We start from the raw sequence: 27,736 nt of genomic DNA on the forward strand, positions 1-27,736 counted from the left end.
GCCGAACACGTCCCTGTCCACCAACAGGTCCGTCAGCCCACATTTGGCACATAGCCCTCTAAACCTGTCCTAGCCATCTAATTATCCAAATGTCTTCTGAGTGCTGTCATTGTACCTTGAAGGGCATTCTAAATGATTGCAACACCATCTGGTATGGAGAGGCCACTGCACAGGATTGGAAAGACCTTCAGAAAATTGCCTACTCAGCCAGCTCCACCATGGCCACTAGCACCTCAGCACCAAGGACACCTTCAAAAGGCGAGGCCTCAAAAAAGTGGCTTCCGTCATTAAGGGCCCCCATCACCTAGAAACGTGCCCTCTTCTCTTTGCCACCATCAAGGAGGAGGTAGAGGAGCCTGAAGGCACACACTCAATATTTCAGGAACAGCTTCTTCTCTCCTGCTATCAGATTTCTGATTGAACAATGAAACCATGTACACTACCTCACTATCTTTCTTTGCTCACTTTTTTCACTATTAATTAAAAATATATATACAGTACTGTGCCAAAGTCTCAGGCACAGGTGCCTAAGACTGTTCTAGTACTGTAGTAATTTTATGTATTGCACTGTACTGCTGCCACAAAGCAACACATTTCATGACTCATGCCAGTGATGTTAAACCTGATTCAGATTCTGGTACTGACTCTGCCTTAACCTCTTCCTTGGAAACTCACACCATATATGCACCACCCTCTGTATGAAGAAGTTGCCCCTCAGGTGTGTTTTAAATCTTTCATCTCTCAACTTACACCTACGGTCTCTAGTTTTTAGTTCCTATTCCTCAGTGAAAAGATCTCATCTGTCAATACACTCATGATTTTATAAACCTCTATAAGGTCACCCCTCAATCTCCTACATTCCAAGGAATAAAGTTCTAGCTTGGCTGTAACTCAAGCTCTTAGGTCCTGACAGCATTTTTATCAATCTCCTTTGCACTCTCTGTAGTTTAATGATGGCTTTCTATAATAAAATGAGCCATACTCTTTTTTTTTTGCTTTTGTGCTTCCTTACTCTTGTTTGTTGGGGTTGAAAGAGCAAATTTTTTCAATGTATCGCTATATTGTACAGATGTACTGTGAAAAGCATTCTAACTGGTGGCATCACTGTCTGGTATGGGGATGGGGGATAGCTACTGCTCAGGATTGAGGTAAGCTAAAGCTGCAGAGAGTTGTAAACTTACTCAGATCCATCATGGACACTAGCCTCCGTAGTATCCAAGACATCTTCAAAGAGCAATGCCTCAGAAAGGTGGCATCCAGCATTAAGGACCCCTACAACCCAGGTCTTGCCCTTTTCTCATTGCTACCATCAGGAAAGAGGTACAGGAACCTGAAGACACACATTCCACAATTCAGGAACAATTTCTTCCCTTCTGCCATCAGATTTCCTGAATGGATATGCGCCCATGAACACAACCTCACTATATTTTTATTTCTGTTTCTGCCACGACTTATTTAACTAATTAATATACATATACTTATTGTAATTCACAGTATTTTTTCTATTATTATGTATTTCATTGTACTGCTGCTGCAAAGACAACAAATTTCACAACATGTACCAATGATATTAAGACCATAAGACCATAAGATATAGGTGCAGAAATAGGTCATTTGTCCCATCAAGTCTGCTCCGCCATTTCATCATGGCTGATCGAGTTTTCCTCTCAGCCCCAATCTCCTGCCTTCTCCCCGTATCCATTCATGCGCTGAATCTATTAACCTCTGATTTAACTATACATAAAGACTTGGCCTCCACAGCTGTCTATGGCAAAGAATTCCACAGATTGACCACTCACTGGCCAAAGAAATTCCTCCTCATTTCCATTCTAAAGGGATGCTCCTCTGTTCTGAAGCTGTGTCCTCTGGTCTTAGACTCACCCACCATAGGAAACGTCCTCTCCCCAACCATTCTATTAAGACCTTTCACCATTGGATAGTCTTCAATGAGGTCACCCCTCATTCTTCTGAATGCTAATGAGTACAGGCCAGAACCATCAAACGTTCTTCATGTGACAAGCTATTCAATCCCGGAATCACTTTCATTTCTTCTACCAAAATCCATGACCATAGACTTCCCAACATTATATTCCATCTGCCACTCCTTTGCCCGTTCTCCTAATCTGTCTAAGTCCTCCTGGAGCCTCTCTACTTCTTCAGAACTATCTGCACTTCCACCTATCTTCATATTGTCTGCAAACTTTGCAACAAAGCCATCAATTCCGTCATTCAAATCATTGACATCTAACGTAAAAAGAATCGGTCCCAACGCAGACCTCTGTGGAACACCACTAGTCACCAGAAGCCAGTCAGAAAAGGCTCCCTTTATTCCCACTGTTTGCATCCTGCCAGACAGCCACAGCTTTATCCATGCTAGAATCTTTCCTGTAATTCCATGGGATCATAGCTTGTTAGGTAGCCTCATGTGTGACATCTTGTCAAAGGCCTTCTGAAAATCCAAGTGCACAACATCAACGGATTCTCCTTTGTCTATGCTGCTTGCTATTTCTTCAAAAAATTCCAACAGATTTGTCAAGCATGATTTACCATTAAGGAAACCAAGCTGACTATAGCCTATTTTATCATGTGCCCCCAAATACCCTGAGACCTCATCCTTAATAATGAACTCCAATATCTTTCCAACCACTGAGATCAGACTAACTGGCCCATAGTTTCCTTTCTTCTGCCTCTCTCCCTTCTTGAAGAGTGGAGTGACATTTGCAATTTTTTAGTCTTCTGGAACCATTCCAGAATCTAGTGATTCTTGAAAGATCATCACCTGATTCTGATAATAGTGTCACAAAGTCATTGAACACAGGACTTTGGGAAAACCTGCTTTAGTGAGTAACTTATATTACCACGGTTAGGCATTCCCTTTGAATTACAATTGGGCTGTGTATGCTCTTGGTTGCTAGTCTCCTGTCACAGTGGCCCAACTGGAAGAGCTCCGGCCACACAACTCCAGCAGCCCAGGTTCAACCCTTCAGTGCTCTCTGTGTGCCTTCTCTCTTTGTCTGCGTGGGATTCCTCTGGCTGCTCCTGTTTCATAGAATCAAAAAGTCAAGTCAAAGGCACAGAAACAAGTCCTGTGTCCTATCATGCTTCCTCCAGGATTCTCAAAGGTGTGTAATTTGGTAGGTTAGTTGGTCAATCAACATAGTTTGTTTTTTTTTGATTGGTTTATTTATTTGAAGTACAGTACAGTATAGTAACAGGCCCTTCTGGCCCGAAAAGCCCGCACTGCATAAAAGACCCACTGACCTGTACATCATTGGAATGTGGGTGGAAACCAGAGTACTCAGAGGAAATCTACGTGGTCATGGGTGGAACGTACAAACTCATTGCAGACAGTGGAGTAACAGAACGCAGGTCGCTGTCTCGGTAATAGCCTTATGCTACGTGCTACACTGCTGTGCTGGCGTAAGTGGTCTTGAGTGAATGGGTGACTAGCAGAGTATTGGGGGAGCTGTTGCTAATGAAAAGAGAATAAAAACAGATTCTACATCAAGTAGGTGGCGCGTGGCCAAGTGGTTAGGGCGTTGGGCTCACGATTTGAAAGTTGTGGGTTCGCGTGTCGGCCAAGGCAGCATGTTTTGTCTTTGAGCAAGGCACTTAACCACACACTGCTCCAGTCCACCCAGCTGAAAATGGGTACCAGCAAAATGCTGGGGGTTAACCTCGCGATAGACTGGCGTCCTATCCGTGGGGGGGGGGGGGAGTCTCGTACTCTCAGTCGCTTCACGCCACAGAAACCAGCGTGAGCACCGGCCTGATGGGCCACAAAGGCTCGGGACAGACTTTGACTTTAAACTTTAACATCAAGTAGAATGGTGCTTGGTGGCTAGCATAGCCTCAATGGGTTGAAGTACCTGATTGAGTCTATCAGACAGGAAGAAGGAGTTTAGGCAGAAGGGATAGAGCATAGAACGTGGAAGGGTACAGTACAGGAACAGGCCCTTCGGCCCACAGTGTTGTGCCAAAATAATCTCTTGCTAATGAAATGTTGAAAAGTTGGGATGGGCTGTAGTTTGTGATGGACTATGGAGGCTTTGCTACTGCTTGCACGGTGGGGTGGTGGGGGTTCATGCTTTTGCTGGATCAAGTGGGAGGAGGGGGGAGTGTTTATGCTTTTATTGTTGTTTGACATGGGAGGGGGAGTGGGGCTTTGGGGTACTACCATTTTCTGTCATTCATTCTTTGGGAGTCTTTTCTGTTTCATGGATGCCTGCAAAGTGTATGGATTTCAGGTCGTATACTGTATACATTGTCTGACGTTAAATTGAACTTAATTAAACAAATTCCTTCCACCTGCACATAGTCCACAACCATCCTTTCTTTGTGCCTATCTAAGGTACGTTTTATTGCTGCAGAGTGCATAGTCACTAAATAAAATAATTGAAAAGATAGCCAGGACTGATGTATGGTGTCCTTCATGAGTTCTGATGAAAGGTCTCAGCCTGAAACATCGACTGCTTATTCACTTCTATAGATGCTGCTTGACCTGCTGAATTCCTCCAGCATTTTGTGTCTGTTGCCCTGGGTGCAGCAACTGCAGAATCCCTTGTGTTCAGGACTGATGCATAGTGGTTTCCACAGCTACAGACATCCCACCTCTCCCGGAAGTTCCGGGAGCCTCCCGCATATTAATAGTGGCTCCCTGATGCCCGTAAATTATATACAATATCACAGAAATCAATTTTTTTGAGAGTGAGCGAGGGAGAGAAAGCAAGAGAGAGCACGAGCGAGGGAGAGAGCGAGAGCGCGCCGTGGCAGAGCGTTCCAAAAAAATATAAAACGTACGTCACCCCAGACTACACTAAAGTCTACCCCTGCCTAATAGGGGTCAAAAATAATGACAGTGTTGCTCGCTGCGCTGTTTGCAACAGTGACTTTTCTATTGCCCATGGTGGGTTAAGACTGTAAAAGACATGTTGAGGTGAGTCTAACAGGTGTCATTCGTTCATTAGCATAGCTAACATTATTTAAACTAGCTGGAAAAGGAATTCTGCAGATGCTGGAAATTCAAGCAACATACATCAAAGTTGCTGGTGAACGCAGCAGGCCAAGCAGCATCTATAGGAAGAGGCGCAGTCGACGTTCAGTTAGTCCTGACGAAGGGTCTCGGCCTGAAACGTCGACTGCGCCTCTTCCTATAGATGCTGCTTGGCCTGCTGCGTTCACCAGCAACTTATTTAAACTAGCTGGCCAGCTGCTAAGGAGCTACTCTATTGCAGACATTCCACCTCTCCCGGAAGTTCCGGGAGTCTCCCGCAAACTGATGGTGCTACCTCCCTGAAATGAGTTTTTGCGGGGTGGGATGTCTGCAGCTATCAACATTTTTATTGCATGAGGTGCACAGAAATTTTGGACAAGAATTGTGAAATCACTTTGCACAAAATACAAAGCACAGAAATAAGTTTTTCAGCAAAACAGCTGACCCTGATACTTCATGTGAGCCGCGTCACCTCATCATCTTTCACAAGAGAATATGATACTGTGAAATAAGGGGAGGGATATTGTTGATGCACAATATCCATTGCTCCCTTAAAGCAGCTGCACAGGTTAATGGGCTGGTGATGGAGGCAAATGGCGAGCTTGCTTCGATTCATCAAGACATTGAGTTCAACTGTCAGGAAGTTAACTTGTATCTTTATGAAACTCTGGTTAGACTGCATCTGGAGTATTCATTTCGGGTCACACCATTGTAGGAAGGCTGTGGAAGGTTTGGAGATGTTTATCAGGATGCTGCCTGGATTAGAGAGCCTGTGCTATAGCACAGAGTGGACATTCTTGGGTTCTTTTCCCTGGAGCAGCAAAGGCTAGCAGAAGACCTAACAGAAGTTAATAAAGTTTGAAAAGCATAGACAGAGTAGACATCTGAGTCTTCAGGATCAAAATGTCTAATACAGACGGGTGTATATTTAAGATGAGCAGAGGATAAGTTCCAAAGAGATATGCTGAGCAAGTTCCTTACACATAATGGTGTTTGTCTGGAATGCACTGCCATAGTAGAGGCAAATACAACAGGAACACTTAAAAGGCTCTTAAGATCATAAGATATTGGAGTTGGCCCTTCAAGTCTTTGAGTCAAATGGCCTGCATCAACAACATGAGGAATATGAGAAATAATATTAAAGGCTTTCATAACATCATTCCTCAGGATTTTATTTTACATAGAACTTAGAAACCAAGAGGCACATATTTGACCAATCTCCTGCCTTCTCCTCATATACTTCCATGTCCCAACTAATCAAGAATCTATCAACTTCTGCCTTAAATGTACCCTATGATTTGGCCTCCACAGCCATCTGTGGCAATGAATTCCATAGATTCACCACTCTCCGGCTAAAGAAATTCCTCCTCGTCTCAGTTCTAAATGGATGCCTCCCTATTCTATGGCTGTTCCTTTAGGACTTAAACTCCCCCAACATAGGAAGCATCCTCTCCACATCCTCTCCACATCCTCTTCACATCCTCTTCACATGCTCTCCACATCTATCCTTTCAACATTCAAAAGCTTTCAATGAGATCTCCCTTCATCCTTCTGAATTCCAGTGAGTACAGGCCCAGAGCCACCAAATAGACACATGACTGTGCAGAGAGAGACTAGGGGTACATGGACGTTTTCAAGCAGAAGGATTAGTTTAGTTAGGCACCTAGTTACAAGTTTAATTAATTTAGCATAGCATAGTGGGCCAAAAGGCCTGTCCCTGTGCTGTACTGTTCTAAGTTCTAGGTTCTGAGATCTATATGAAATGATGAAATTGCAAAATGGAGCTGTCATGGACTCGCTGGGTCAAATGGCCTGCTTCAACAACATAAGGAATATGAGAAATAATATTAAAGGCCTTCATAACATCATTCCTCAGGATTTTATTTTACATAGAACATAAAAACCAAGAGGCACATATTTGACCAAGTAATTGCATACCAGTTAGGGTATTGAACTGGTGAGGAAGATGTGGACTTTTATTGAAAGAAAGAAATTTAAATCCACTATAGCAGGTGGAGAATTCAAGCACATGTAATTAAATAAATCTGGAATAAAAATTTTCCTTCATTGATGTTGACCAAGAAACAACCAGATTGTCATGAAAACCTACCTGATTCATTCAGGCAGGTCAGGGAAGGACCACCTGCTTTTCTTGCCCATTCTGTTCTCCAGGTGATCTCAGACCTACAGCGTTACAGTTGGCTCTTAACTACTTCTCTACAGAACAACCATGGGCAGTATATGATGGCCTAGCCAGTAACAGCCACGTCCAGTGACAAAGTAAAACTAGACTCCTGTTTTTACTCATTAACTGGCTGATGTGTTCACTGAGGTCTCTCACCTCTCACTTTGACAATCCGAGGTACTCACCTGCTTCAAGCAGGCTTCAATTATACCAGTGACAAATAAGAACATCGTAATGCACTTCAAAGACTGTCTGCCAGCAATGACAGTGATTAAGTGTTTTGAGAGGTTGATGATGAAACATATCAAGTCCTGTCTGAATCCACTCCAGTTTGCCTACTGGCACAACAGGTCAACAGCAGATGCCATTTCATTGGCTCTTCATTCAACACTGGATCATCTGGACAGCAATACTATCATCCCCTCAAAATTAATCAATAAGCTTCAAGACTTTGGCATCAATACTTCCTTGTTCAATTGGATCCAAGGTTTCCTGCCATGCAGACCCCAGTGTCTGGATTGACAACAACATCTCCTCTGTGATCTCCGTCAGCACAGGCAGACCACAAGGCTGTGCGCTTAGCCCCCTGCTCTACTCATTTTACACTTCTGACCGTGAGGCTAAGCAGAGCTCCAATACCATATTTAAGTTTGCTGACAACACCACTGTCACTAGCTGAATTAACATTGGTGGTAAAGAATCGGTATATAGGAGGGGGATTGAAAATCTGGCTGAGTCGTTCCACAACAACAACCTCCCACTCAATATCAGCAGGACCAAAGGGCTGTTTATTGACTTCAGGAGGAGAAAACCAGAAGTCCATGAGCCAGTCTTCGTCAGGAGATCAGAGGTGGAGAGGGTCAGCAACTTTAAATTCCTCAGCTTTATAACTTTGGAGGACCTGTCTTGGACCCAGCATGTAACTGTGATTATGGAGAGAGCACGGCAACACCTCTATTTCCATCCTGGGCGCAACATATTGAGCTTGAGGAAACTAGGTATGTTACAAAAGAATCGAGCAAATTTCGACAGATGTTCCATGGAGAGCACTCTAATTGGTTGCATCACTGTCCGGTATGTAGCGTACACTGCACAGGATTGGAAAAAGCTGCAGAAAGTTGTAAAATTTCCATCGTGGGCATTAGCCTTCCCATGATTGAGGAAAATCGTCAAAAGCCAATACTTCAGGCAGGTGGCATCCATCATTAATGACCTGCATCACCCAGCACATGCCCTCTTCTCATTGCTACCATCAAGGAAGAAGTACAGACACATACTCAACACTTTTAGAACATCTTCCTCCCTTCCGCCATCAGATTTCTCAATGGACGAATTTTTTCTTTTTTTTTTAATTCCTTTTTGCACTACTTACTTAATATACAGCATAGTTATTTTATATATATGTATATATATCACTAAGACTTTTGTAAAGTACTGTTGTAATTTTATCTATTGCACTGTACTGCTGACACAAAAAAAACAAATTTCATGGCATATGTGAGTGATGATAAACCTGATTCTGATTTGGGTCTATTGTGCACTGAGACTGGGAAGGAGGCAGGGAGAGGGAGCCATGGTTGGGAAAAGGAGAAGGGGGAAGGGGAGGGAGCTGGAAGCACCAGACAGACATTCTGTAATAATCAATAAACCAATTGATTAAAATCAAATGATATTGCCAGGTGTCTCAGAGCTGAGTGTGTCTGCAACTACGTTACACCCGCCACTGGAACTCCTTTTCTGCCAGCTTTCCCACTCCCCTCCCATAGTCCTCCTCCCTCACCATGCCCAACGGCCTATGCTCCTGCCAGATTTACAAACTCTCTCTCCACTCCACGTTGGCAAATACAGAGCTATGCAAAAGGCAGTACCTGATGAAGGGTCTCGGCCCGAAACATTGATGGTTTACTCTTTTCCATAGATGCTGCCTGGCCTGCTGAGTTCATCCAGCATTTTGTGTTTGTAGCTGCACATGAGGTTTGGTAAGGACAAATACGCCAACATTCCTTGTTGCCTCTAATTATGATTTCTGTACATGAAAAACATTTACACGATTCACAAAGAAGTACTTGAGAAGGATCTGTATTGTTCAAACTGAATCTTCTGATGGCTACTTGTGCTGTTAACAGAAGGGGGCAGAACAAATAAAAAGCAGAACAGGGCTGTCACAGTGTCCTGGATGGTCGAACCAGCCACTGGTTCACCTTCCAGTGAGACTGGTTTGATCCTGATCTCCTGCTGTATTTTGTGTGGCGTTTGTTAGTTCTTCCTGTGACTGTGTGGGTTTACCATGGGTCCTCTGTCTAGCTCCTACATCCAAAACTAAGTGGGTTAGTAGGTTACAAACAAGAGAAAATCTACAGATGCTGGAAATCTGAGCAACGCACACAAAATGCTGGAGGAACTCAGCAGACCAGGCAGCATCTATGAAAAAGGGTACAGTTGATATTTCGGGCAGGACTGCTGAAGGGTTTCGGCCCGAAATGTCGACTGCACTTTTTTCCATAGATACTGCCTGGCCTGCTGAGTTCCTCTAGCATTTTGTGTGTGTTGCTCAGGTTAGTAAGCTAATTGACCATTGGAAATAACTCCTTGATGTAGGTCAATGGTTAAAAACCTAGGGGGCAGATGATTAGAAGGTCAGATTCGGACTCAGATTTATTTATCACATATACATCAAAACATAACATGAAATGTATCATTTGCATTAACAACCGACCTATCAAAGGATGTGTTGAAGACAGTCTGCAAGTGTTGGCACACATTCCGGCGCCGACATAAAATGCCCACAAATGTTCAGAACACCATAAGACCATAAGATCATAAGGCATAGGAGCAGAATTAGGCAATTTGGTCATTGAGTCTGCTCTGTCATTTCATCATGGTCCTAATCAGCCCAAACATCCTGCATTCTCCCTGAATCCCTTCATGCCCTGGCCAATCAAGATTCTATCAACCTCTGCCTTAAATATACATAAAGGCTTGGCATCCACAGCAGCCCGTGGCAAAGAATTCCACACATTTACCACTTACTGCCTAAAGAAATTCCTCCTTATCGCCATAATAAAAGGATGCCCCTCTATGCTGAGGTTGTGTCTTCTAGTCTTAGACTCTCCCATCATAGGAAATATCCTCTCCACATCCACTCCATCAGGACATTTCACCACTCGATAGCGTTTGAGGAGTGTTTGTTGGCTCTTGGACTGTATTCATTAGAGTATAGAAGAATGAGAGGGAATCTCATAGAAACATTTCGAATGTTGAAAGGGTTGGACAGAGTAGATGTGGAAAGGTTGTTTCCCTTGGTGGGTGAGTCCAGGACAAGAGGCCATAGTCTTAGAATTAGAGGGCACCCAGTTAAAACAGAGATGAAGAGAAATTTTTTTAGCCAGAGGGTCGTGGATTTGTGGAATCCGTTGCCACATATGGCTGTGGAGGTCCGATCATTGAGGGTGTTTAAGGAAGAGATTGGCAGGTATCTAATTAGTCAGGGTATCAAGGGATATGGGGAAAAAGCCGGAAATTGGAACTAGATGAGTGAATAGTTTAGCTCATGGGGGAGCTGCGGAGCAGACTCAATGGGCCGAATGGCCTACTTCTGCTCCTTTGTCTTGTGATAGGTTTCAATGAGGTCACCCCTTATTCTTCTGAATTCTAGTGAATACAGGCCCAGCACCATCAGATGCTCTTCACATGACAAGCCATTCAATCCTGGAATCATTTTTGTGATCCATCTTTGAAGCCTCTCCAGTTTCAGCACACCTTTTCCGAGATAACGGACCCAAAATTGCTTACAACTCTCCAAGTGAGGCCTCACCAGTCCTTTATAAAGTTTCAACATTACATCCTTGCTTTTATATTTTGTCATCTTGAAATGAATGCAAACATCACTTTTACCTTCCTCACCACAGACTAAACCTGCAAATTAACCTTTAGGAAATCATGCCCAAGGACTCCAAAGTCCCTTTGCACCTCAGTTTTTTTTTGTATTTTCTCTCCATCTAGAAAATAGTCAACCCTTTCATTTCTTCTACCGAAGAGCATGACCATACACTTCCTAACACTGTATTCCATCTCATATTTCTTTGTCCATTCTTCTAATCTATTTAAGTCCTTCTGTAGCCTCTCTCAAAACTACCTGCCTTTTCACCTCTCTTCATATCGCCTGTAAACTTTGCAACAAAGCCATCAATTCCATCATCCAAATCATTGACATATAACGTAAAAAGAATCGGTCCCAACACAGACCCCTGTGGAAAACCACTAGTCACCGGCAGCCAGTCAAAAATGGCTGCCTTTATTCCCACTCTTTGTCTCCTGACAATCTGCTACTGTTCTTTCCATGCTAGAATCATTCCTGTATTACCATGGGCTCGTAGAATGTTAAGCATCCTCTCGTGTGGTACCTTGTCAAAGGCCTTCTGAAAATCTAAGTACACACCATCAACCAATTCTCCTTTGTCTATCCTATGTTACTTTTTCAAAGAATTCCAACAGGTTTCTCAGGCAAGATTTTCCCTTGAGGAAACCAAGCTGTCTACAGCCTATTTTATCATGTGCCTCCAGATACCTTTGAAATCATCGTATATAATCGACTCCAAGATCTTCCTAACCACTGAAGACAAACTAACTGGGCTATAGTTTCCTTTCTTCTCATTCTCTCCCTTCTTGAATAGTGCAGTGACATTTGCAATTTTCCATTTATCTGGAACCGTTCCAGAATCTATTGATTCTTAAAAGCTCGTTATTAATGCCTCCACAATCTCTTCAGCCACCTCTTTCAGAACTCTGCGGTGTGCACCATCTGGTTCAGTGTCTTATCTGCCTTCAATCCTTTCAGCTTCCCAAGAAACTACTCTCTAGTTATGGTAACTTCACACTGTTCATGACCTCTGACTCCTGTAACTTCCACCTTACTTCTAGTGTCTTCCACAGTTAAGACTGATGCACAATATTTATTCGGTTCATCCGCTATTTTGTTGTCCCCCATTACTACCTCTGTAGCATAATTTTCCAGAGGTTTGATATCCACTCTCACCTCTCTTTTTCACTTTATGTATCTGAATAAACCTCTGGTGTCCTCTTTAATATGATTGACTTGCTTACCTTTGGATTCCACCTTTACCTTCTTAATGACTTTTTTAGTTGCCTTCTGTTGATTTTTAATAGTTCCCTAACCTTCTAACTTCCCACTAGTTTTTGCTCCATTATATGCCCTCTCTTTGGCTTTTATGTTGGCTTTGACTTTCTTGTTAATCACGGTTGTCTCATTTCTTCTTTAGAATACTTCAGCCTCTTTGGGATGTATCTATCCTGTGCCCTTTGAATTGCTTCCAAAAAATCCAGCCATAGCTGCTCTGCCATCATCCCTGCCAGTGTTCTTTTCCAATCAATTCTGGTCAAATCCCTGCTCATGCCTCAGGAATTCCCTTACTCCACTGTAATTCTGATACATCTGACTTCAGTTTCTCCTTCTCAAACTTCAGGGTGAATTTGATCATATTATGATCACTTTCCCCTAAGGATTATTTTACTTTAAGCTTTCTAATCAATTCTGTTTCATTGTTAGACCCAATCCAGAATAGCTGATCTTTGAGTGTGCTCAACCATGAGATGCTCTAAAAAGCTGTCTCATAGGCACTCTAGAAATTCCCCCTCCTGCAATCCAGCAGCAACCTGATTTTCCAAATCTATCTGCACATTGAAGTCCTCCATGCCTATAGTAATACTGTCCTTATGTGCGTTTTCCATCTCCCGTTGTAATCTGTAGGCCACGTCCTAACTACAATTTGGGAGTCTGTATATAACTCTTATCAGGGTCCTTCTACCCTTGCTACAAAGTTAACAAATTTCATGACATAAAATTAACCTAATATTAAACCTGATTCTAATTCTGATTTATTTGAGCTCACATCATTAATTACACAGATTTCATATTGACCTCTTATATTTTCTTACTGTCTTCCTTTGTGTTACCTCTTTGATATCATCTGCAAATTGTTCTTGATCTGAGAATCTTATTAATTTGTTAAAAGCACAATTTGAGATACTGGTTGATTACAGTGGTCTGTACACAGATAAGGAGTGGCACTTAATGTCTGGGTTTGAGACGCATACCTGTAAGCTGGAAAACAAATAAAATGTAGATATTGTGATCTGAAACAAAAACAAAAAGTGGTGGAAGGACTCCGCCAATCAAGAATCAAGCAGCATCTGTGGAATGAAAATCCTTCATCAAAACTGAGAACCCTCTAAGTTTCATGGTTTGGTAAATGAACGAGACAGGAAATATTTGTGAAAAGGCCTCCATCTCCAAGCTTGACAAGGCTGGCCTGGACAACTCCTGTCCCTCCTGTGGGCAGAAGCTAATGATGTTTCTGGCCACTTAGGAATCAAAAGTTTGGAGATATGATGACACTTAAAGCAGCCTGCCTTCTCTTTTTAATGGAACTGTCGAAGCTGAAAGGTCAATTTCTTGTGTGCCATGTCCCTCAGCAGAGGCTACTGTGTGGCTTTTTGAATGGTGACGTATACAACATGGAAACAGGATATTTGATCTATTACATCCACACTGACTCGTAGGCACCAATCCATGTTCATCCCATCTTCTAACACTTGACTCCTTGCCTTCTGTGAGTTATAGGGAATCGAGCACTCATTTCAGAATCAGAAACAGGTTTCATATCACTCACATATGTTGTGAAATGTGTTGTTTTGTGGCAGCAGTACAGTGCAATACACAAAAATAAGTAACTATAAATTACAATAAGAAATATACTCTAAGTAAAATTTAGTAGTGCAAAAAAGAGCAAAAAAGAAAAAAATAGTGAGGTAGTGTACATGGGGTCATTGTTCATTCAGGAATCTGAAGGTGGAGGGGAAATGTTGAGCCTGTATAAATATAACCTTAAATATATGTAACCTCAACTAAATTGTAACCAGCCAGAGTGTTCTAAGTCAGAGTAACTCAGAATCAGAAACAGAATCTAATTTACTATCACTAGAATATGTCATGAAATATATTCTTTGGTAGCAGCAGTACATTGCAATACATAATAATAAAAAACTATAAACTACAATAAGACATTTTTTAAAAATAAAGTAAGTATTGCAAAAAGAGAGGAAAAATGTATTGAGGTAGTGTTCATGGGTTTATTGTCCGTGCACACATCTGATGGCAGAGGGAAAGACGCTGTTCCTGAAGCATTGAATGTGTGTCTCCGGCTTCCTGTACCTCTTCCTTGATGGTAACAATGAGAACTGGGCATGTCCTGGGTGATGGGGGTCCTTAACGATGGATGCCACTTTTTTAGGGCATCACTCCTTGAAGATGTCTTGGATTCTGGGGAGGCTAATGCCCATGATGAAGCTGACTCATTAATCCTGATTAATGAAGACCAATATTCCATGTACCTTTGTCAGTATGTTATTTATCTGAGCTACCACCTTCAAGGATCTTTGGACTTGTTTATCAAGATCCCTCAATTTTACCTGTTTGCCTTCCTGAAACTTGAAGTACTGAACTTGAAAGTATTATACTCCCTGTCACAAGAATGAACTCAATACACACCAGAAAGAAATTGTAGCCTCCCTTTGGCATATCGATACAGCTATAAATAAGGCAAGACAGCAGCTATATTTCATTAAGAGTTTGGGAAGATTTGATATGTCACCAGATACACTTGTAAATATCTACAGATGTACTGTGGAGAGAGTTCTCACCAGCGGCATCACCATGTGGTACGGGTGGGGAGTACGGCTACCACACAGGGTCGAAGTAAGCTATAGATTTGGAAAATCAGTCAGCTCCATCCTGGGCACGAGTCTCCATCATATCCCGGACATCCTCAAGGAGCAGTGTCTAAGAAAGGCGGAGTCCATCATTAAGGACCCCAACCACCCAGGGTGCACCCACTTCTCATTGCTGCCATCAGGAAGGAGGTACAGGAGCCTGAATGCACACACTCAGTGAATCAGGAGCAGCTCTTCCCCTTTGCCATTTGATATTGAATCCATGAAAACTACTTTTTCTTCTTATTTTTTGTACTATATATTTAACTATTTTATATATATATATATATACCTATTGTAATTCAGTTTTCTTTTTTTCTCTGTTATTTTGTGTTATATTGTACTGCTGTTCCAATGGCAAGAAATTTCACAACATATTCCGGTGATATTAAACCTGATCCTAATTTTGATTCTGATTTTGCCTGCATTGATAGCTCTGGAAGGGAAAGTGCATGGCATAAGTGCGCTACATCTAACTTTCACATTGGTGTGACAGTCACTGAGTTTTAAAACAGAAACTACTTCTTCCTCGTCTTTATTGACAATAACTCCTGCAGAGATTAAATACTATGAAAGCAGCATGTTTTGAATAGAAAGTTCAATGAACCAAAGAGGTGGTTTGATGGTTGAAGAAGCAGTTTAATGTATGCTCTTACTAATAGTTGAAAAGCCCAGTTTCTGCACTCTGAGGTGGAATCTAGCAAAGGTGGATGGAACACGTAGGTCAAAGAAAATGTATAATGCATAATATTTAGTTTTCATGGCAGATTTTAGCTTGGGCTGCTTGTTTCTGCAAGTGCTCCATACAGAAGCAAAACCACCTGGTAGATGAAGGGAATAGAGGTCAAATTAAAACAGAGAAAGAAGCCCTATTACAATTGTCAGGTGGCAAACATGATATAAAATCGCCTATAGGTTTGTGGTGGAGAGTATATTGACTGGCTGCCTTGCAGCCTGGTATGGAAACACAGATGTCATTGAACAGAAAATCCTAAAAAAAAGTTGAATACGGCCCAGACCATCATGGGTAACGCCCTCCCGAACACTGAGCATATTGAATGCTGTCACAGGAAAACAGCATCTGTCCTCAGCAACCCCCAGCACACAGGACATGCTCCCTTCTTGTTGCTGCCATCAGGAAGAAGGTACAGGAGCCTCAGGACGCACACCTATGGAATCACTTTCAAGGACTCTTCATCTCATGTTCTTATTGCTTATTTATTTAGACAGTAGACAATAGACAATAGGTGCAGGAGTAGGCCATTCAGCCCTTCGAGCCAGCACCGCCATTCACTGTGATCATGGCTGATCATCCACAATCAGTATCCAGTTCCTGCCTTATCCCTATAACCTTTGATTCCACTATCTTTAAGAGCTCTATCCATCTCTTTTTTGAAAGCATCCAGAGACTTTTCCTCCACTGCCTTCTGGGGCAGAGCATTCCATATATCCACCACTCTCTGGGTGAAAAAGTTTTTCCTCAACTCCGTTCTAAATGGCCTACCCCTTATTCTTAAACTGTGCCCTCTGGTTCTGCACTCACCCATCATTGGGAACATGCATTCTGCCTCCAGCGTGTCCAATCCCTTAATAATCTTATATGTTTCAATAAGATCTCCTCTCAGCCTTCTAAATTCCAGAGTATACAAGCCCAGTCACTCCAATCTTTCGACATATGACAGTCCCGCCATCCCGGGAATTAACCTTGTGAACCTACACTGCATTCCCTCAAAAGCAAGAATGTCCTTCCTCAATTTGGAGACCAAAACTGCACACAGTATTCCAGGTGTGGTCTCACCAGGGCCCTGTACAGCTGAAGAAGGACCTCTTTGCTCTTATACTCAATTCCCCTTGTTATGAAGGCCAGCATGCCATTAGCTTTCTTCATAGCCTGCTGTACCTGCATGCTTGCTTTCAGTGACTGATGAACAAGGACACCTAGATCTCATTGTACTTCCCCTTTTCCTAACTAGACTCCATTTAGATAATATTATTATTATTTAGATAATTATTATTGTTATTTCTTTCTTTTTGTACTTGCGCAGTTTGTTGTCTTTTGCACACCAGCTGAACACTTCAGTTGGGTGGTCCTTCACTGATTCTGTTATCGCTATTATTCTATATATTTGTTAGGTATGCCCATAAAGAAATGAATCTCAGGATTGTATATGGTGACATATATGTACTTTGATAATAAAATTTACTTTGAACTTTGAGGTAAGGAGAATAGCTGGAAATTTTAAAAAGGCAATGGAAAGGATCATAGTAGAGCAAGAAACATGAAATGAAAATAGTCTAAATATGCCCTTCTATCACTTCCCCAGTGCTCCTCCTTCTTTGTTTCTCCCATGGACCACTCCCCTCTCCTATCCGATTCCTTCTTCTTCAGTCCTTAATAAGATAGAGGAGCAGAATTAGGCCATTTGGCTCATTGAGTCTGCTCTGACATTTCATGATGGCTGATCTATTTCCTTCTCAGCCCCAATCTCCTGCCTTCTCCTCATATCCCTTTATGCCCTGACTAATCAAGAATCTATTAATCTCCACCTTAAATATACACAATGACTTGGCCTCCACCAGCACCTGTGGCAACAAATTTCACAGATTCACCACTCGCTGGCTCAAGAAATACCATCTTACCTCTGTTCTAAATGAACGGCCCTTCATTCTGAGGGTGTATCTTGTGGTCGTAGACTGCAGCCACCATAGGAAACATCCTCTCCACACCAATCCTATCAAAGCCTGTCAACATTTGATAGGTTTCAGTGAGATCACCTCTCATTCTTTTAAAGTCTAGTGAGTACAACTATCACCTTCTAGCTTGCAAACACGAGGAAATCTGCAGATGCTCGAATTTCAAGCAACACACATAAAAGTCCTTCTAGCTTGTCCTTCTTCCCCTTCCTCCACTTTCTTATTCTTGCTTCTTCCCTCTTCCTTTCCAGTTTTGATGAAGCATCTCAACCTGAAATGTCAACTTTTTTTTCATTTCCATAGATGCTGCTTGACCTGCTGAGTTCCACCAAAATTTTGTGTGTGTTGATCATTGTGTGTTAAGAAAATGATGGAGCTAGTTTTTGATGAAAAGAGAACTCTCATCATGCTGGAAGAGAATGTGACCTGTTGTGTCTTTCTTCATGAAAAGAGAGAATTAAGTTAATGTAGATGAAGAGGAGTTGGGAAGGGGTAGAGAGAATTGATCATTGGGTAATGCAAACGTAGGGAGAAAAGGAAATGATAAATATCATTCAAAAGGCAGTGCAGTGGTTAGCACAACATTTTAGTCTACCAGCAATCCGGCTTCAATTCCCACCGCTGTCTGTAAAGAGTTTGCAAGTTAAACCCATAATGTATTGGTTTCCTCCTACAATCCAAAGACCGACTGGTTGGTAGATTAATTGCTCATTGTAAATTGTCCCGTGATTTGGCTAGGATTACACTGGGGGGGTTGCTGGGCAGCATGGCTTGAAGGTCCGAAAGGGCCAATTCTGCAGTGTATCTCAATAAATAAACCTGTCTTTCTGCCATCATCAAACTTGGTACCGTCAGTAGTGGTCCTTAGTTTTTTCATAGAGACTGATAGAGTCATACAGCATGGACTTTTGGACAACTCATCCATGCTAACCAAGATGTCTGTCTATGCTAATGTATTTGTCCATGTTTGACCCATATTCCTCTAAGACTTTCCAAAGAATATTGCCCCTGCTATGTATTTAGTATTTCAGTAATTCTGGCTCAAGGGGCCAGAAGGGTCTACTCTGTGCTGTATCTCAATCAATCAATCAACCAATCAATAAATAGAGAAGTAGATAGATAGATAAGTAAATACATACATACATACATACATACACACATACGTAAATAGTGAGTAATAATAAGTGAGTAAACAGTCATCACCCCCATATGGTTAATGTTTAATTTCTGAAGGACTCTACGGTGTGTGGACTCCAGCTACAAAACTTCAATCCACATTCATAATGAGAGTAGTGCCAGAGGGACTACAAATGATACACCCCATTCCTCAAAAGAGGGGCCACATAATCCAACATTAAATGTGAAAAAATGATGAGTCCATCCTCAAGGCAAAGTTAATTTTCACTCAAAGGTGTGTTAATAAGGGCTATCCAGTTTGGATTCATTAAGGGAAAATTGCATTTGACAGTTCATTAATGAGGTAAAAAAAGAGATTGTTGAAGGTAATGTAAATAATGTATATATAGAATTTCAATATTTGAAAAAGCACTTCATTATAGACATATATTCGGAAAATAGAAGATATGATTTACAAGGACAGTGGTAACATTACTATTAACCCTGCTTTTGGAAAGGTGCCACAGAGTAGAAGTGAATTAAAATACAGGTAGGAATAGCTATCAGTCTTAGAACAATTGTTTTGTGATAAAGACTCATACCTGGTATAGTGAGCACAATTTGTGGATAATGCACAGCTAGATGTTGAGCATGATGAGCAAGGTAGGACATAGATAAAATAGTGGGAAAAGCAACCAACAGTTTAATGTGGGAAGTGTGAAGTGATGAAATTTGGAACAGCCAACAAGTGTATTCAGTGCAATATAAATTGCGGTCATTTAGTGGATTGGGTGATACATATCACAACTTTTTAAATGACTTAAATAAGTTGTTAACAGAGAGAAACAAAAGTAGGTTCTTTCACTCTTTACACCTGCACCACTATTCAATAAGATCACATTAGTGATATGAGTATGCATTGACCCCATAGTCACCATAGCATCCAACAATTCAACCATTTCTACCTTGAAAATATTTATGGACTGAGTTTCCACAGCCCATTGGGGTAAAGGACTCAAAAGACTTGCAACATGAGATGAAAGTTTGCAGCCATCAGGAGGGAGATATATGATGAGGTTCAGAAACCCTTCCACCATCGTGGATAAATTCAGTCATTTCAAAACTGAACTGGTTCCACAACCAATCGACTCACTTTCAAGGACTCTACAACTCAAGTTCTCATCATCATCATTATGTGCCATATGACATGGGCGATCATGGTCTTCAATCTTTCTTTAAGCTAGGAAGTTCTAATAAGCTCTTCAAATTGGCCATTTCTTGATGTAACTCATGCATGTCTTGCGCTGTCGACTGCAACTTTTTCTTCCATCAATTTTTCTTGTCACTGCAAGATTCTTTTGTATTTCTTTGTTCTACTGTGTAGGTCAGCAAAGGAAATGAATCTCATGGTAGCATATGGTGATATATACTGTACGTACATTGGTAATAAATTTACTTTGAACTTTGCGGAAGGAAAAGGTGATGGAGTTGTAGTTATCATTAAAATTCTTGCTAAGTTTGATACTGGGCTATTCTACAAGGTCGCTCAACAAACAGTTGAAATGGAAGCAATCACTACAGAGAATAATAACAATAGAACAGGGTGGACAACACAAGACATAAAAACTACACACACAAACCTAAATGATCATTCAGTACAGTTGTTCAACATCTGGCTACACTCCTGGTCATGGATTTTATGCACCGAATATGCACGTTCTCTGAGGGTCTTGATTCAGGATTTCTACTCAAAAACATTAACAATTCCTATTGTACCACCAAAGGCCACTCAGCACATTGAGTTCCTCTGTCAGATTGTTTGTTGTTCCAGATTCCAGCATCTTCAGTCTCTTGAGTCTCCACATTCTCTGTGTTGAATATACTTAATGGGCGAGCCTTTACAGATTCTTGCCTATAGAATTTCAAAGATTCACTATTCTCTGGGCGAAGAAACTTACTGTCCCAGACAGTCATGAATAGCTGACTCCTCATTTTTAGACACTGTCTCCATGGCTCTTGATGGGTTGAGGAAACCCACATAATATTTCTGTTTATAAATGGGTATTAAAAGAAAGAGGCCACACTAAATCTTCAGAAACCTCTGGTTAGATCTCAAATAAATGTCAAATATAATGCCAGGAATCAGGATTTGGGAGTAATGCAAAGACATTGGAACTACTTACCACAAAAACAAATATTAAGAATGAAAGAATATGGAGAGGTTGGATAGCTGGCTTCGTTCTTAGAGTTGAAAAGAAGAATAAGGGGGATATTTAGAGTTCACAAACTCACAGGGATATTACACCGTAAAAGGAAACTTCCTCAGTTCTACAGCAGCTTACACCAATCCAGTTGTTATAACTCCCCTAGCCACTCCCCACACTTCTGCGTTGTTCTGCCCCTTTCATGAAGTTCCATTCTAACCACTTTTTACAGGAACACCGTTGGGACTGTCCTGACCAGCTGCATCACCATCTGGTATGGGAATTGCAAGGCATCTGACCACAAGTCCCTACAAAGGATTGCAAGGACTGCTGAGAGCATGATCGGGGTCTCTGTTCCACCCAACAGAAATAATTATCAGCAGTACTGTGTACAATCATTGTCAGTGGTTCCCTCCCATGCATCCAACAATCTGTTTCACACTCCTACCATCAGGCAGAAGATACCGTAGTGTAAAGGCAAGAACTGTTAGGATGGGAAACAGCTTCTTCCTCCAGGCTTTAAAACAACTCCCTGTAACTACCCAGGTCTCATCACATATGAAGCACCAGTAGCATTATACTGTTTACTTTTAAACTTGTGTCATAAATGCACCTTATTATTTGTTAATTTATTTGTGGTAATATTACTTTACGTATTTTGACTGTGTGAGTTATATATACTGTGTTGTACACCTTGGTCTAGAGGTTTTGTTTCATTTGGTTGTATACGTATGTATACTACCATACATGGATAATAAACTGAACTGGAATTCATCTAAAGCAGCACACACAAAATGTTGGAGGAACTCAGCAGGTCAGGTGGCTTCAATGGAAATGAATAGATAGTCAATTTTTCGGCCTGAGAAAGAAGGGTGAAGATGCCAGAATAAAAAGGTGTGCGGAGGGGAAGGAGTCTAGTCAGAAAGTGATAGGTGAAGCCACATGGGTGGGAAAGGTCAAGGACTGGAGAAGAATTAATCTGATAGGAGTGGAGAGGTGACCATAGGAGAAAAGAAAGCAGGAAGGGACACAAGGGGAAGTAATATGCAGATGAGAAGAGTTAAAAGTTCAGAGTGGGGGATAGGGAAAGTGGAATGGCGGGGGGAGGGGGGGAACGTTCTTTCTCATGTTTAGAATTTATTCAATCCACTTTTGAATGCCATTTGTAAATCTGTCAATGTTACTCTCCCCAGGCATTGCAGGCATGCAGATAGAAATATTTTCCTTACTCTTTCCTACTGTGGGCTTCCCCCAGCACATTGGTAGTCAATGCAAGCGACACAATCACTGTATGTTTTGATGGACATGTGATAAATAAAGCTGAATTTTCATCTTGAATCACTTCATTCATCCTCCCTTAGTTCTTGACCTTCTACCGATGGGAAGGTTGCCTCTCTATCTGTCGCTTTTGTGATTTTATATATCACTATCTGAACTCCATTCACACTTTTTTGTTTCAAAGAGAATAACGACAGTTTCTTAGGTCGTTCCATATGAACAAAGTCCCTCACTCTCAAAAGACATACTTTAGCACTCCAGGGCGTTCAGATCTTACCATAAATGTACCACCAAGAACTGGTCACAGTGGACCAGTTGTGGCCAGAGTACTTTTGATAATGGCTCACCATGAGCTTTTTGCTTTATAAAACCCAGGACCTCATATGGCTTTATAACCTCCTTTTCAAACCACACTGCCACTTTCACTGATTAACAAACAGGATACCCAGATATCTCTCTGTTAATCTATCTTTTTCTGTTGGAATTATATCCCTTAGTTTGTATTGTTTCATCCAGCACATTTCCATCCATTCCCAGGATGGCACAGTCATGTGGTGGTTAACACGAAGCTATAACAACAGTAACTGTTGGGAGGACAAGCCAGGGTAGGTCTTACACAGTGAACAGTAGGGCATTGAAGAGTGTGATAGAGCAAAGAGATCTGGGAATACAGATCCAGAATTCCTTGAAAACAGCATCACCGGTGGATAGGTTCATAAACAGAGCTTTTGGCACATTGGCTTTCATATTGAGTTTAAGGATTGGAACGTTACACTGAAGTTGTTTGAGAAGCTGATAAGCCAAATTTGGAATATCATGTGCATTTCTGGTCACCACCTGTAGGAAAGTGTATGGATAAAATTTACAGGGATACTGCTTGGACTTGAGGGAAAGTTACAGGGAAAGGTAGAAGGGATTAGAGCTTTTTTTTCCTCTGGAGCATAAAAGAATAAAGTGAGATTTGATCGAGGCATACAAAATTACGAGGGGTATACACGCTGGTATTTTCCACTGAGGTTGGATGAGACTAGAACTATATGGGATGAAGGGCCTGTTTCTTTGCTGAGCTGCCTAATGACTCCATGACTCAATTTGCCACTGCCTGTAAGAGATTTTAGATTCTCCCCATGACTGTGTGGGTTTCCATTGGGTGCTCCGTTTTCCTCCCTCATTTGTAAGGATATCCAGGTTAATAGGTTAATTGGTCACAGGCTTCCTAGGCCAGAAAGGTCTGTTACCGTGTTGTCTGTCTGTCTGAGGTCTCTGTCAGTCAGAGATGACCATGGATATTGTGTTTTCACTGTCTAGATACACAAGCCTGGGCAGTACCGTATGGAGAGCAAGCTGCTGCCCGTGCAGCAAGCTCCCCCTCTCCATGCATCTGATGAACCCAAAGGAACGGCAGAAACCGGTACAGTTTGGTACCAGCAAAGACGCAGGAGTTGCCAGTCAGCATTAAACTCAATGAAGGACTGCCAGCTCTGGATTTTTCCCCGTGGGTTTACTCCCAAAACTTTCCCTGTGAGTGGGTACAGCTGCAAGGCAGTGCAGGTTTGAGATCAGAGTTTTCCTTCTCCTGGATGAACAGCCAAGCACGGACGATGAGCCTCATCTGCCCGAAGTGACTGGTTTTAAGGTGTCAGTAACCTGCCTTTTCCCCTTCTCCTATCAGTAGAAGCAGTTCTGTCGGGCTTAGTAGCTAAGCCACACAGGAAGGCCAAGAGCTGGATCTGATTGTCGGAAGCTCTCTGAGGCTCACGCCACTGGGAGTATTTAATAAGTAGTGGGAGCTTGTGCCCATTACCATCCCCAGATATAACAAGCTGAAAGAACTATGCTACATCTCTAGATAAATAATAAGTTGCACTAGCTCATCAAACAGATCTTGAACTGTTACCCTCATCACTGTTCAGTATGTTTCCAAATTTTGTGTCTTCTGCAAATCCAGCTTATATTAATAAAGCCAGTGATGCTATTCAAAGTTAAAAGTAAATTTATTATCATAGTACATAAATATATATCAAAATATACAACCCTAGATTCATTTTCTTGTGGGCATATTCAATAAATTTATAACAAAATAACTATAATACAATCAGTGGAAGACCGCACAACTTGGGCATTCAACCAGTGTGTTGAAGACAACAAACTGTGTAAATTCAAAAAGAAGAAACAACAATAATAAACAAATAAGTAATAAATATCAAGAACATCATATGAAGAGTTCTTGAAAGTGAGCCCATTGGTTGTGGGAACATTTCAATGATGGGGCAAGTGAAGTTATCTCCTTTGGTTCAAGAGCCTGTTGGTTGAGGGATTATAACTGTTCCTGAACCTGGAACTGTGAGTCCTAAGGCTCCTGTATTTTCTTCCTTTTTAACAGACTGAGGGTAACACTGCACACTTACCTTCAGTGTGAAAAACAAATGTACCCGACTCTCTGCCTTGCTGCTTGGTCAATTCTGCACTATAAGCAATGGGCTTCAAACTTATTGACGAGCTTGCAATGCATCACGTTATCAACTGCCTATTGAAAGTCAATCCTGAATGGCTTTGATTAAACTAAAAGGGAAAAGTGTGGGTTGGTCATCGGAGGTCATTGTTTAAAATAGAACAGAGGAACAGTGAGAAGAAAGTTGTTCAGATGGCAGGCTGCCAAGAAGTGAAACTTAAAGGTGGAAGAAAATTATACTAAAACAGAATTTGTAGTTTTGAGCAGTTTTGGGCCCCTTAAAGAAAAGGACAGGAGGAAGGAGAAGATGGCGGCGCGACACAGCGCACGCGGCTGTTCTGAATGAATATCGATTATGTGTAACTAGGGGCCGTGCACAATCCAGATTTGATAGAGACAGCCGTCAGAAGCGCAGAGGAACATCTAGAGTAACTTCTGAAATTACTGCTTCACTGCCTCTGCTACTGTGCAAGCGAGAATCTCTGGAGACGAAGGCCCCAAATCCTCAGCTTTGCGTATCTCCTGTTGCCGGGGCCGGGGTCGAAGCGTTAGGCAGAGATGGTGCTCGGTGCTCGGTGTCGAAGAGGTGGTCGGAGGCTCAGAGTTTTTGGATGGACTTGGAGTCGGACTGTGGTCGGATGCTTCCAGGATGCTGCATCGGCAAGTTGGCGGCGCTGAAGGTTTACCGTCTGTGTGAGATGATGGGACTTTCGAGAGACCTTGAGACTTTTACTGTGCCATGGTCTGTTCTTATCAAATTACGGTATTGCTTTGCACTGTTGTTACTATTATGTGATAATTATGTGGTTTTTGTTAGTTTTTAAGTCGATTTGTCACGTGTTTTTCGTGATATCATTCTGGAAAAACATTGTATCATTTCTTAATGCATGCATTACTAAATGACAATAAAAGGGGACTGTGTGTCCTCATAATCATAATAAAGGATGTGCTGTCATAATCCCACAAAAGGTATTGGATTTGGCCCAGTACATCACAGGTAAAACCCTCCCAACCATTGAGCACATCTATGTGAAACATTGCTGTAGGTAAGTCGCATCCATCATCAGAGATCCTCACCGCCCAGGCCAAGCTACTTTCTCGCTGCTGTCATCGGGTGGAAGGTACAGGGGCCTCAGGACTCACACCACCAGATTCAAGAAAAATTACCATCTCTCAACCATCAGGCTCTTGAACAAAAGGGGATACCTAGACTTATTTAAGGACTCTTTTATCTTGTTATTTCAAGCTTGCTAATTATTTCCAATTTCTTATATCTGTTTTTGCACCATTTGTTGTCCATTGATCCTGTTTACTGTTACCATTCTATAGATTTGCTATGTATGCCCACAGAAAAAGAATCTCAGGGTTGTATGTGGTGACATGCATGTACTCTGATAATAATTTTTACTTTGAACTTTGATGAGGAGCGTTTGATGACGCTAGGACTCTACTCAGCGAAATTCAGAAGAATGAGGTGTAACCTCATTGAAGCCTATCGAATGTTGAAAGGGCTCGATAAAATGGATGTGGGGAGGGTATTTCCTTTGGTGGAGGAGTCTAAGAATACAGCGCACAGCCTCAGGATAGAGGAGCATCCTTTTAGAACGGAGATGAGGTGGAGTGCTTTAGCCAGAGAGTGATGAATCTGTGGAACTCATTGCCACAGACAGCTGTGAGGCCAAGTTATTGGGTATATTTAAGGCAGGGTTTGAAAGATTCTTGATGAGTCAGGGCATGAAGGGATACGGGGAGAAAGCAGGAGATTGGGGCTGAGTGTGAAAACGGATCAGCCATGATGAAATGGTGGAGCAGACTCGATGGGCCAAATGGCCTAATTCTGCTCCTATATTTTATGGTCTATGGTCTAAAATGTTTTCAAATTCAAATCTAAGTTCAAGTTTATTGTTATCTGTCTGTAGATACATACAACTAACCAAAGTAACATTCCTCTGGACCACAGTGCACCCGCAATACATATAACACACACAACACATAATACACATCTCTCTCTCTCTCTCTCTCACACACACACACCACATAAAACAAAATATCAACAAATAAGTTTGTAAACTATAATTCAAAATGCATGTGAAGTGTGCAGCACAAGTAAGCAGTAAACAGCTCATTGTCCCAGTGATGCCATCTTGGTTTCGAAGACACATGACTATGAACAGCTGAAGGACTATGGGAAAAAGTCTTGGGTGCGGGATAATAATGGAAAGCTCTTTAAAAGAGCTCTCAAAGGTGTGTAGAGGTGGCCTTTTTCAATACTGTGAGATTTACTGATGTAGAGAAATGATTGTGGTATAACACCTGCTGGATGATATCTGTGCCAGGAAATAGGAAATGATATAGATGTGCCCAAATATCTTCATGAGATGTAAAAGGCAGAAAAGGTCGCCTCTGCTGTGAAACAATATCAGAAACACAGACACACGAGCAAAATGACACTCAGTTAACCCTTCTCTTTCCACAGTTTCAATCAGTGCACCAAATTTTATTTCATTTATGTGGGCTTAGTGTGGCCACCAGTTTTATATTACTGGAGGAGATGCCTCACAGTACCCTGCTGGGTACAGACAAAAAATGATGGAAATTACCCATCGCCTTGCACTGGATTATTGCCAGTTTCACCTCAGTTTCCCTCCCTCTAAATTTTAAGATCCTTGGTGCCTTCACCTCAGAAGATATATTCTGGGTCCAACATATTAAAACATGAAAACAGAAATCAACAGCCCTTTGGCCTACAATGTTGGGCCGACCATGTAACCTACTCTAGGAACTGCCGAGAATTTCCCTACTGGAATTAAGGGTTCTGGGGAAGAGCAACATACATCAAAGTTGCTGGTGAACGCAGCAGGCCAGGCAGCATCTATAGGAAGAGGCGCAGTCGACGTTTCAGGCCGAGACCCTTCGTCAGGACTAACTGAAGGAAGAGTGAGTAAGGGATTTGAAAGCTGGAGGGGGAGGGGGAGATGCAAAATGATAGGAGAAGACAGGAGGGGGAGGGATGGAGCCGAGAGCTG

This window comes from Mobula hypostoma, chromosome 1 (assembly GCF_963921235.1).
Source record: "Mobula hypostoma chromosome 1, sMobHyp1.1, whole genome shotgun sequence".
NCBI classification, from domain to species: domain Eukaryota; kingdom Metazoa; phylum Chordata; class Chondrichthyes; order Myliobatiformes; family Myliobatidae; genus Mobula; species Mobula hypostoma.